The following is a 13,281-nucleotide window of genomic DNA, read 5'->3' as shown; positions in this document are numbered from 1 at the left end:
TGCAGATATCTACAGAATGACTTGTTGAATTTTTTAATATCATGGCATCAGATCTTTATACTGACTTGGAAAATACTGAGATCATCAAAATGCCGTGTTTATAGTCCATGAACATGGAATATCTTTTCACCTATTTTATCTTCAATTTTCCTTAATAAGTTGTATACTTTTCCTCATGTATATCATATGTATGTGATTAACAATATACCTGAATATTTCCTTTAAGGGTGTTCATGTATTTTTTTTTTTTTTTTTGGTTTTTCGAGACAAGGTTTCTCTGTGTAGCTTTGCGCCTTTCCTGGATCTCGCTCTGTAGACCAGGCTGGCCTCGAACTCACAGAGATCCGCCTGCCTCTGCCTCCTGAGTGCTGGGATTAAAGGCGTATGCCACCACTGCCCAGCTAAGGGTGTTCATGTAAATGATAGTTCATGAAATGGGGCTTTAGATTTCAAATTTGGGTTTAGTCAATTGACATTTGACAATGAAAAACTGTTGAAGTAGAAAGTCTTCATTTTATTTCTCCTTCTCCTTCTCCCTCCCTTGTCTCTTTCTATCTCGTAATAAAATATAAGGCATCATACAGGCTAGACAAACACATTAACACTGATCTACATATTCTGAACAAAGATTGATTTTAAAATGACACTGACAAAATTGGACATTGCATAAAAAGATGAATCTGTATTATTGTATATTGCAAAGTTATTTACAATATGTGCCACCTCCATGTAAAGTATAAAAGCATAATAGAAACTAGAAGGAAACAGAAGAATATGTAGATGACAATGGGTTGGGCATTGATTAGATTTATATCAAACTCATAGTCTACAAGATCAAGAATTTATGAACTTGGACCGCATTAAAATCAAGAGTTCCTGTTTCTCAAAAGACATAATCCAAGGAATGAAAAGAGTACTAACAGACTGGGATAAAATAGTTGTAAATATTGTATGTATTTATAGGCCTGCTAATTAAAGCATGCATTGCAGTCTAAAAGCTCAGCTATAAGAATACAGCTTTATTTCAAAGGAGGGCAAAGTTATAGACATTTTACAAAATAAGATAAACAGATCACAGATAGTAAACAAACATGCAACTGTACACCACATAATATGTTGCACTAATTATGTGCATTAGTGATTAACTCTGAATCACCAATAATAATCGGTGTCACGTTATGGAAAAAATAAAGGCCTTTTCCCTTGGAGTCACTTAACCAAGAGTGAGTCTAGATTCGAATTTTGTACTTTATGATCCCTGTGCCTTGCTTCTTCTTTCTGTCTGTTGTACAAGTGTGAATCTGTGCCTACCTGAAGACTGTCTTATGAACCTGTTTGTCACTGTGTCTGTGCTTGTCCATATGTGTGTCATCTGTTTCTCTCTTTGTATGTCTTTGTTCCTGTGGTGTTTGAGTGGTGTCTGTTCTCAACAAAGAGCTTCACTTTGTATTTACTGAACATCATAGAAAACATGGGGAATAACGGGGATACTTTACAGAAATCTTTATCAGAGTTTTGCAAGGGATTAAGTCAGTAGCTTCAAATGATCCCAACTGACCCAGATAAAAAACAACATTGTTTACCAAGCAATATCCATAAATGGTTCCTTTCAACCTTTATGATAAGTTTGAGGAAGTTGCTTTTAACTTCTGTGTTTGCTGCTTTCAGCAAATCATAGACATGCGTTGTCTGGGTCAGGGGCACAGAAGAGTAGTGATATAAGATTGCAGCTATGCAATAGCTTAGATTGCAAATGTTGATTACATGGGAAATTCAAGGCAAGTAAGGTATGTTGTTACATTGTTCTCTTAAAGGAAGTGTAAATAAACAGTTTGAGTACAAAGTAGGCTAGCAGTCTTTTAAGTCTTAACTGAACACCTGGTGCATTACTAAATTCTGCTGTGAAGTCCAGCAAAAATTCTTAGAATTTAAAGAGATATTTTCAGAATATTGCATCACCACATTACATTGTAGCACGAATCTTAAAAGGTCTTATAAATAAAAACAAAACCTGGAGGCAGGTATTGGGGTGAATGCTGGAAGATCAGAGAAACAGAACAAGCCACAGCTACCTCACCTCACCAGTTCCTCAGCTGTTCTTGTTTCCTCAGACTGGAAGCCTCTTTGTCCTCATATGAATGGGTCTCAGCTGAACTGCTGCTCAAAAGCCTAAAAGCTTAACCAGGCTAGTTCCTGGTTTTCATGCCTTATATACCTTTCTGCTTTCTGCCATCACTTCCTGGGATTAAAGGCTCTTGTTACCACACCTGGCTGTTTTCAGTGTGGCCTTGAACTCACAGAGATCCAGGTGGATCTCTGCCTCTGGAAAGCAAGGATTAAAGGCGTGTGTGCCACTATTTTCTGGCCTCTATATCTAGTGGCTGTTCTGTTCTATGACCCCAGCTAAGTTTATTAGGGTGTGCAATATTTTGGGGAACATAATATCACCACATTATATAGCCAGGATAGTATAAATTAACAAAATTATTATTGTACACTTATTAGAATATGGAAGATCCAGAACACTTACAACAAAAAGTGCTATAAGAATGGCCTTGCCTTCCATCCCCATTCAAAACTGATGAGAATGTAACAGTGTTACAGCTATTTTGGAAGACATCTTACCATCTTTGAACAAACATAAATATAATCTTAAAATATATTAACAAGAAGGAGTTAGATGTTTGTGTCTGTATATAAACCTTTACACACATTCTTACAGCAGCTTTATTCACAATTATGAAAAGGTAAAAATAACCAAAATAAGATTCAGCATATGAATGATTTAAAAAAAATGCACTACATGCAGGCAACTGGGCATTATTCAACACTGAAATGATGTATCTATCTCTGAAAAACTCAAAGGAAACTTTCCATATATTACTAAGTAAAGAAGTCAATCTGAAAGGGCTACATAAAGTATTATTGCACTATAAGACATTTTGGAAAAGGCAAAAGCGGAAGAATTTTTAAGACATTCATCCTACACCATATTATATAGTAATGGTGTATATTATTGTTCAATTTCCAAATACATAGAATGCACAATATCAAAACTGAGCCTTAATGCAAACTGAATGATAATTATGTGTCAAAGATTTATTGTTTTTTGAGATATTAATTTCATATACAACATTGATATTGAGAATCATATTTGAAAACTAGAAGCATTTAAGGATCTACTGAATTATGTTATGAAAGAATATATGTGCATGTGTATATGTGTGTGTTTAGAGAGTGAGTGAGAGAGACATTAAGATTAAAATGCCCCACTCTTTATAAGCTAGAGAAAGATAAAAGCTGTTTTTTTAATTCATTCTAAACCAACAGCTTGAGAAAATGGAGTCTGATGATGTCATTAAGAGTACAAAGGCCTTTGAGCCGTGGAATCTGATAATGTAACTGAGAGCCAGAAACCCTGAGAGACATGGAAGAGGACTGCAGAAGGGAGCCTAGGAATTGAAAGGCCTTATAACCAGGATCTTTGATGTCTAAAGGCAAAAAATTGAGAAACAGAATTTATTGTTTCTTTACAATTCTGTTACTTGTACTCTTGATGGCTTTGTTGACTTGTGCCCACATTGATTAATGAAATCTTTATTCAGTGTTCTGTTTCAAATGCTAATCTTTATAGGAAACACTTTCACAGGCACACTGAATAATAAAGTTCTGCTGGCTAGTTGGACATCCAGATAAGTTAACATATAGACTACTACCCAGCATTTCTAATCTTAAGGCTTTATCTAAAGCTTTGAAAGTATAGTACTGAGAGTTAGATCGAAATGTTCTCAGGACTTTATGCACAATATGCAAATGGAAACAATTTGAATGTTATTCAACATATACATATGTATATATGTGAATGTGTATATATGTTTATATGTGCATGTGTGTGTGTATATATATATATATATATATATATATATATATATATATATATATATGCATGTGTGTGTGTGTGTGTGTGTGTGTGTGTGTGTGTGTGTGTAGGAAAAATTGGTATATGTGTACACAAAATGAAAGGAGAATAGCTACAAACAAATTTTGTCACTATGAATTAGGATACAGTGAAAACAACTTTAAAGTTACAGAGATGGCACTGGAACTACTTAATAGATAGAGGCTGGAAGACTTTGGAAGAGAGCTTATGTTTCTTTGATAAGACTGCTGGTGACACAGGGATGTGTAAGTTGATTTTGTGAGGGCAAAAAAAGGAAGTAATTTCTATATAAAAAGAATAATTTATCACCATAGAACACACACACACACAACACACACACACACACACACACACACACACATATAATTTTGTGCATTTTACATGTATATTTATCTCATAAATAGAGTAATGCATGAAATATAAATATTAAAGCCATTCCTGATGAAGTAACACACAGAAATTAAGAAGACATTGTTGAGCACTAGAAAAAAGTGGTCACTGTTAAAAAGTAACAGAAAACCTGGTTGAATTACTTTGTACTGTTTTATATAAATTAAATATTCTTAAATATTTTTGTCATGTAAATTACTTTTTATTTATAATATTTTTATATTTTACATGCCAACCATAGATCCACCTCTCATCCTTCCTCTCACTACTCCCCTGCCTCCTCCTCCAACCCACACCACATCCCATCCTCCAAAAGGATAAAGCCTCCCATGAGGAGTCAGCAGAGCCTGGTACATTCAGTTGAGGCAGGACCAAGCTCCTCCTCACAGCATCAAGGGTGAGCAAGGCATCCCACCATAGATAATGAGTGCCAGATAGCCAGCTCATGCACCAGGGATAGATACTGATCTCACTGCCAGGGGCCCCTCAAACAGAAAACCAATAGCACAGGCACTGAGAGCAACAATCAATACATGGGATCTTCTGAATCTGAGAAGCATATATAAGGCAAAGGACAGGGTAAATAAGGCAAAATGACAGCCTACAGAATGGGAAAAGATCTTCACCAAACCCACATCTGACAGAAGGCTGATCTCCAAAATATGTAAAGAACTCAAGAAACTAGACATCAAAATACCAAACAGCCCAATTGAAAAATGGGCTACAGAGCTAAACAGAGAATTCTCAACAGAAGAATTTCAAATGGCTGAAAGACATTTAAGGAATTGTTCAACATCCTTAGTCATCAGGGAAATGCAAATCAAAATGACTCTGAGATATCATCTTATACCTGTCAGAATGGCTAAGATCAAAAACATTGATGACAGCTTATTTTAGAGAGGATGTGGAGTAAGGGGGACACTCCTCCACTGTTGGTGGGAGTGCAAACTTGTACAGCCACTTTGAAAATCAGTATGGCAACTTCTCAGAAAATTGGGAATCAATTTACCTCAAGACCCAATGATACCACTCTTGGGCATATACCCAAGGGATGCTCAATCATACTACAAGGACACTTGCTCAACTATATTAATCGCAGCATTATTTGTAATAGTCAAATATTCTTAAATATTAAAATTTGGATAATACAATTCCATGATACTGCAAATGAATATAGTAATAAAATGATCCTAATGACTTATTAGTGTACTTATCAATCAGAACATCTCTCAATATTCATCAGAAAAGCTTATTCTTGCAGTAGATACTAATTAACACAGACATCTACAAATCTGGTAAATGTGCAGAGAACAGAACTGTGGAGTGCTCAGCTCTCAATCAGACTTTCAGATCACACTATGCTTTGCCCTAAGATTCAGGGATCTTTACAGAAGGGATATTATAAGGATGTTTTATAGCCAGGAATTTCCAAGAAATGGTGGTTTTCCAACAAAACAGGGCAGATGCACAAGTGAACTGGCATCAAGTTTGACAGCATGCACAAACCAGACAACATCCCAGCATAAAGAAAGAAGAGCAAACAAAAATTCCACAAATAGATGAGGAGCTATTGATATTTGTTAAGTGCTGGGAGAAGGAGTGTGAGTCTTCTTTAATGATGTGACCACTGGTGAAGGACAGGCCCCACTCCCAAGACTAGCTTAGCAACAGGAAATGGACTCAATGGGGAAAGAAGTGGAGAAAAAGAAGAAGGAGGAATGAGGGAAGGGGAAGAAGGGGAAAGAAGAGGAGGAAGAGGAAAAGGAGGAAGCTGAGAGAAGGAAGAAGAAGAAATTTCAAAGTTGGATAGGAGAGTGGAGTCAGTGGCAATAGGAGGGTTCAAAATACATTGTATGAAACCCTCAAAGAATTAACAAATATTAAAAAAAATTAAAATTGTATATTTAGCTGAGGGAATTTCTAAGAAAAAGATAGGGAAATGCATTCAATATTCTTTTAACTGATTATAGCAAAATATGAAAGAAAATAGGGATTACTAATCCTTGATGATTGGAAAATTCTCAGCCTCTTCTCATGGTATGTGCTAGAAGTAAGTGTGATTTCAGAGGTGAACAGTCTTCACATAAAAATATTAAACTGATAATTTATGGATCATGGATCAGGAAGACCATCTTTACATAAATTGTAAATGTTTAGGCAGAAGAGGGAAAAGCCTTGGTCCACAAGCTAATTTACATTGGGTCTTATAAATGAATTGACTGTTCCATGATGATGTGTATTCTGCTTTGGACTACTAATAAATTTATTCCTTTAGTTTCTCTTTCACTGTAGTAATCTCTATTCTAACAACTACATACTTAATTTCATAAGTCTTTAGACACTGAGCCTCATATATGCCTCATTAGGATGACATATGATGATGATATGAATATATTAATATGGCATATGATATTAATAACGACATGTGATAAAAAGTGAATAGCTAAAGTATAATAGGCTAAAGTTTGAAGGAATATTGTATTGGACTAAATTTGTTTTATACAAGGAACTTATGTGAATTTTGGCACTCTATAAGAAATATTCTACTTCATTGTTAATATTTCTCCCAAAATCATGTCCTTTCACAAATTTTAGAATATTACCTTCTGTGAAATAGAGAAATTTCAGAGGAAATAAATTATCATGGTCATACCTGAGTAAAATAGATCCTTAATCTAATATGATTTTATGCCATGTAGAAGACAAACAGAAGGATAATGCCATATGACAATGGAGGTGTGAGTTTCAGTAATCAATTTACCAGCAAAGAAACATAAAACCTCACCAGAAGCAATGAAACTCAGAGAGTAGAAGCCTGCTAATATGTTAAGTTTACATTATGTCTCTAAGGACTATGTGACAAGTAATTTCTCTTGTTATAAATCATCCAGTTTGCAGTTCCTTATGGAAGCCCCAAACAGTACCACATTAATATGTTCTAATCAGACAGATGTAAGATTTGAAATTTTGGAATTAAATATGCCTCTTTGTTATAAAAAAAAAAACTAGTAAATTTGGACTTGTGCTGTGGATATCTTTCTGTATGCTGTGAATGTGTTGCTCTGATTGGTTAATAAATAAAATGCTGATTGGCCAGTAGCCAGGCAGGAAGTTTAGACGAGATAAGCAGACAAGGAGAATTCTGGGAATAGGAAGGCTGAGTGAAGAGATGCCAGCCTGCTGTCCATGGAGCAGCATGTAATGGCACACAGGTAAAGCCACGGAAAATGTGGTGACATATAGATTAACAGAAATGGGCTGAGTTTAAGTGTAAGAGCTAGTCAGTGGTAGGCCTGAGCTAATGGCCAAGCAGTTTTAATTAATTTAAGCTTCTGAGTGATTATTTTATAAGTGGGGTTTGGCGGAACCCAGAGAAACTTTCAGCTACAGACTTGTAGCTTTTAAATGTTAACACATACTTAGAAGGAATAAGAATCTCTGAAGGAAGGCATGTTAAGACCTTATTTACAACATAAAGTAGCAAAGTATACATGAATTTAACAGTGAAATTCTCTAAACAAATGACCAACAGGTGCCATTACAAATGCATGCCTTGTAGTTGTTTTTTTTTTCCTCTTACTCTTTGGAAGCCTTCCACCCAGCTCCCAAATAGATATACACAGAATTATTCTTACTTATGAAGGCCAGTCTTAGCTTGCCTTATTTCTAGCCAGCTTTTCGAATGTAAATTGATGTTTCTCTTCTGGGATTTTTTCCTTTCTTTATTCTATATGTCTTTCTTCCCTTCTTACTCCTTGGCTGGTTGTGTGGCTGAATGGCTGGCCTCTGGCATCTTGCTCTCCTCTTCTCACTCCTAGCTTTCTTCTCTTTCTTCCCCTCTTCTTTAGTGTAGATTTCATCTCGTATTTAGTCTCTCTTCCTGATAGCCCTGCCTATTTCTCTTGCCTGCCTGGCTATTGGCTGTTCAGTGCTTTATTAGACCAATCAGGTGTTTTAGGTAAGCAAAGTAACACAGCTTCACAGAGTTAAACAAATGGAGCAAAAAAGAATGCAACACATCTTTACATCATTAAACAAATATTCTACAGCAAAAACAAACATAGCACATGCACATCTTAAACTAATATCCACAATGCTTGGATAAAGGAGGTATGGAATTATAACTAAAAATTATATTGACTAGCAATATCTTCTAGTAAATCAAAGTATAAGAAGTAGATCAATGCTTAAGATTGTCTTTAACATTTAAACATCCAGATGCTGAGTTTTGATCTATTGTGGTTTAAAAAAAATTGCTCATATAGCAAATGGTCTGCTCTCATTCACCTGTACAGGTTTAAATCTGTGTGCGCTGAACATTATATACATTTCAATCTCAATAACAAAAGAACTATAGATTTAATTCAAATGCAAACTTAGATCTGTAATCAGGAATGCAGAAATTAATGAGACTTGCAAATAAAAAGAAGAGGAAAAATTCTTTATTTTTTATATTGGTATTCCTTGAAATGTGCTTTAAAATGTTAACAGTGTAGCTTATTACTATTATTACTTGAAAATTAGAACGGCTGCTATCAAAACATAAAATATAATGTGCTAGTAAGAATGTGGGTTTATTCTTACAGAAAAAAACTTAAAAATAAATCTAAAAATTAAAAGTAGAACTATAATGTGACCCAGTAATACCTTTACTGCAGTAAAGTACAAGTTTTTTTTGAAACACCATAAAATATCTGTAAGATAGATAATTTGTGTGAACTCGAAATAATTTCTAAGAATGCTTTTATGCATTACTTGTGGAAACAAGTTGATAGAAGCTAAAAGTTTTATCACAGCAGCCCTTTACATCTTTAATTACAGCTATTCCTACATATTTTATTTTCTTTGAGGCTACTGTGAATGTCAGTGTGCCTATGATCTCAGTTTTTATGTTTTTGTGGGTGCATAGAGAAGCTTTTGATTTTCTTCAAGTTGATTTTCTACCCTGTTGTATTGTTGAAACATTTATAATTTCTACAGGTTTTCTGGTAGGATTTTTGGGATATATTATGTATAATATAATGCCATTAGCAAATAGGGATAGTTTGACTTCTTTTCTTATTTGTATGCCTTAATTTCTTTCTCATGCCTTATTGCTGCAGCTAGTATTTCAAGACCAACAGAAAAGATGGGATTGGGGAGGCCATGCACTTTGATAGATACACATCAACCACCAGGAAACTCAACATGTTTATTATGCACAGCTGAAGGAGAAGAGAGATTCGCTAATCTTGATAGTTTTCTCTATAGTGGAGTAGTATCAGATTATTGTCTTCAGGGAGGAGGGATGTCTTTGGTGTCTTTGATGAGGTCACGGTCATGTCAACAAAACACATTCACTGTGTCCTTCATCTACTCCCCACAACCTCCATTTTTTAAAAAATTTCTTAAATGTTCATGATGTACCATGACTTCCTGTCCATGGAAACTCTGCAGTAGTCTCTGGAATCCAAGGGAGAACAGAAGGAAGCATTGGGCACTCATTCTCAAAACTGGAAAAAATGAAAAGACAAAAACACAACAACAAAAAACAGTAAGATTTTTCCACCTGCAAATGTATATCTTTATCTCTTTAGGTTCTGGAGGTAATGGGTGACCTGTAGACGTACGCCCTTTCAATTTCTGTGGTGTCCTGTGTGGGGAGAAAGTGAAGTTGTGAGTAAATGTATATTGTTGACATAAGCAAGGCCATGTCAAGGATGTCAATATTTCAGACCCATGGTAACAATATTTCAGATCCATGGGACAAGGAGCCAGTCTTTGCAACTGAAGGGGCAAAGCCTATGAGGTCAGGCTCCTTCAGAATCCAAGTTGGCAAAATCTTCACTTTTGTGAGGAAATTGGTGGACCATTCCATCTGTGGGATCATTTATAAGACTACATAAAATGAAAATAAAAATGTGAATACACTTGGGTCCTTTGACTACATATCTATACCTTCATTTTTCTCCTATTTTCCCTCTGTTGTCAAATTTATTACCCCTTCCTTTAGAAATCAATAATAGGTTGAAACTAATGTTCTCACTTTACTTCCATAGTTCCTCAAGTGTTCCTTCAAAGTACTAATATACAACTGCCTATCTGTAGATTTAGCTTGTCCCATGCTTTACATCTAACACCTAGAAATGTTTACTTTTATTTATAAACCTTTCTTGGGATCATTCCCTCACCTAATCAAGGTGGTTTTCCTGTAGTTAGATTCCCTGTTTGGAAACCACTTGCTGTGGCCTCTATGGCTCTGGGTTTGCCCTTACTGAGGTGGTGGGGAATAAAAAACAACCGACATCCCATACAGGAAAGCTAGAATTGGGTGGGTTGTAAATGCTGATGGAGACACACCAGCTGTCCAGAACCTCGGTATATTTGTTGTATACAGATGAATGTGGAGGTAAATTTGTTATATACAGCTGAATGAGAAGGTGGATTAAATAATATTGGTAAGGGGTCTCTATAGGGGAGAAGTCTCAGATTTCAGTTATCATGGAGGAGTGAACTGTGGTTGATACTTTCAGCACACACTGTCAACACTGACACTCAGACCAGGGGAAGGTTTTGAAATATTGACATCCTTGACATGGCCATGCTTCTATCAACAATACACATTTACTCACAACTTCACTTTCTCCCCACACAGGACACTATGTATCAAAATTTTAGAATAAAATATAAGCTTAATATTATTGTACTGTAGTTATTCTTAAATTGAATGGGAGAGTCAAACTAAAGAGAAATTCACTATTGAAGTTATCTGTGATCCAGAACTATAGGTTGCATTTTGGTTTCAGAATGTGAGACTAAAACCACATGAACTATATTCAATCACTCTTTCAAAGCAAGATTATTAATGCTTTTCTTCCTTTTCCAAGTATTCCATAAAATCTCTCATAGAAACAAACATTTTCCTCCAGGCTTCAATAAATTACTTTCAGTGTCTCTAAAATCACTAATATTTTCAAATCCAATTTTATTTAGTAAATTTTTCTTAGTTTTCTTTTTAATCAATTGAAAAATAAGTTTCCCTAATACTTTCAATGTTTAGATCTAGGTTATCCTTCTGACTAAGTGTAATAAATAAACATCTTTACCTAGCCCTCAAACATTTTTAGTAAGTTTTAAATTGTATGTCTTTAAGATATACCTTCATTAAATGAAAATTCCTCTATATCAGGTATGCTCTGGTAAACTGGATATCAGACCCTTACCCCTTTTCCTTGGCTTTCTTTTAGACATATGAGTATTTTAAACAGTGGTAGTCCCAATGAACAAGAATTTTCTAAGCTTTGTCTAACTCTTGAAGAATATATTAAGTAAAGTATCTAATGTGGCATTACGAAACCTGTAAGTGTCTTAAGAAGTGAATACATACAGACATAAATGTACACACATCTAATTTTGGGCCAATGTCAGCATAAAAACACACTTGTTAGTATCACAGTAGGAAATAAGTATAGGCAAGAACATATCTCTTTATAAAAGCAGGGCCTGAATTCTTGGAGGAGCATTGCCTTAATACTTATATTTCTATTGTAGTACCAGCATTGAATTGATTCTCCTTGGAGAAAAATGCAGTGGTAAATACATTTTCCTTCTGTAAAACCAAATTTATTTTAACATTTCACCTCTGCAACTGTAATGTTATATATACCACTAGAGCCCCTCAATTGTATTTCCATCTACTTACAGCTCACCTAGGCCCATACCTTGGCCCTGAAATATCTATGTGTTTTGGTAACATGATGAAAAGAGGCAACATAAGAGTTAGCAGGATATACAAATCTGACTAAATTAGTTGCTGTACCATAGAGATTCATGTCAAGACCACAGCTTTGGTCTCTATTCTAAACAACATGGCAAACAATCTGAGATACAACTATAGATAAATTGAAGTTATTCTTCTAGAGAATATAATTTTATATTCTGCAATTTAGCTATCAAAAAGGCCAGGAGAAAATAATAAAAGCCATTTCTTATGTGCATTTTGTAGTATAAACTTTAGAGATATTCAGAATGAGAACTGTAGTACATGTTCTTTCACAAACTATTACTAATCCAAGAACTGGTGTCTATGGGAGTATCTAGAATCTAGACTTCTACACTGAAATTTAAGAGTTAAAAATCATTCAAAATTTGAATCCAAGTTTCATGCTATTTGGCTGAACAGATGTATAAGTCAAATAAGTATATATGTATATATGTGTATCTGATTCTTTTTCCTGCTCTTGAGGCTCTTTTCTTTCTATTGAGTTTCCTGGTCCAGCCTCTGTGTGATGACTTTTAAAAATCATATTATATATATATATATATATATATATATATATATATATATATATATATATATATATATATATATATATATATATATATATATATATAGTTTGGTTGTTATTTCTTAGAAGCCCACTTTTTTCTAATCAGAAACAAAACGTGAGTGGATCCATAGGGGAGGGGATGTGGGGAAGAACTGGGGTGGGAAGAAAAAAGAGGAGAAATCATAATCAGGATATTTTGTATAAAAACATAATCTATTTTCAATTAAAAAAGTAAAGTTCTATAACTCCATGTTTTTCAGTTCTGGCTTACTAACGTTGGCATAATGGTTATTTCTAGATGAATCAATTTTCCAACAAATGTCTTATTTCATATTTTGTTATAGCTGAGTACATGTATATGTGCTGCATTTTTAATCCAACCATTAATACTTCCTTGAGATTGTGTTTCACCCCAGTCATAATGGCTATCTATCATCAATAAAACAAGTGATTGCTTCCATGGTACCAGATAATGCTTGCAAGTTTCCAAGAGAGGGAAGCAATTAAACAGTCCTGCCCAGCTGCAACACCAATGAACCATGACAATGAGCATGGAAGGTGCAGTAAGTGGCATGCACACATCAGTGGTAACCAAAACTTGTCTATTTGGATTTAAGACACACTCAATAATAGGAAGGAAAT

The sequence above is a fragment of the Peromyscus californicus genome, unplaced genomic scaffold (assembly GCF_007827085.1).
Source record: "Peromyscus californicus insignis strain IS unplaced genomic scaffold, ASM782708v3 Scaffold_10__1_contigs__length_136768540, whole genome shotgun sequence".
NCBI lineage: Eukaryota > Metazoa > Chordata > Mammalia > Rodentia > Cricetidae > Peromyscus > Peromyscus californicus.
Note: the sequence above shows the minus strand (reverse complement) of the source record.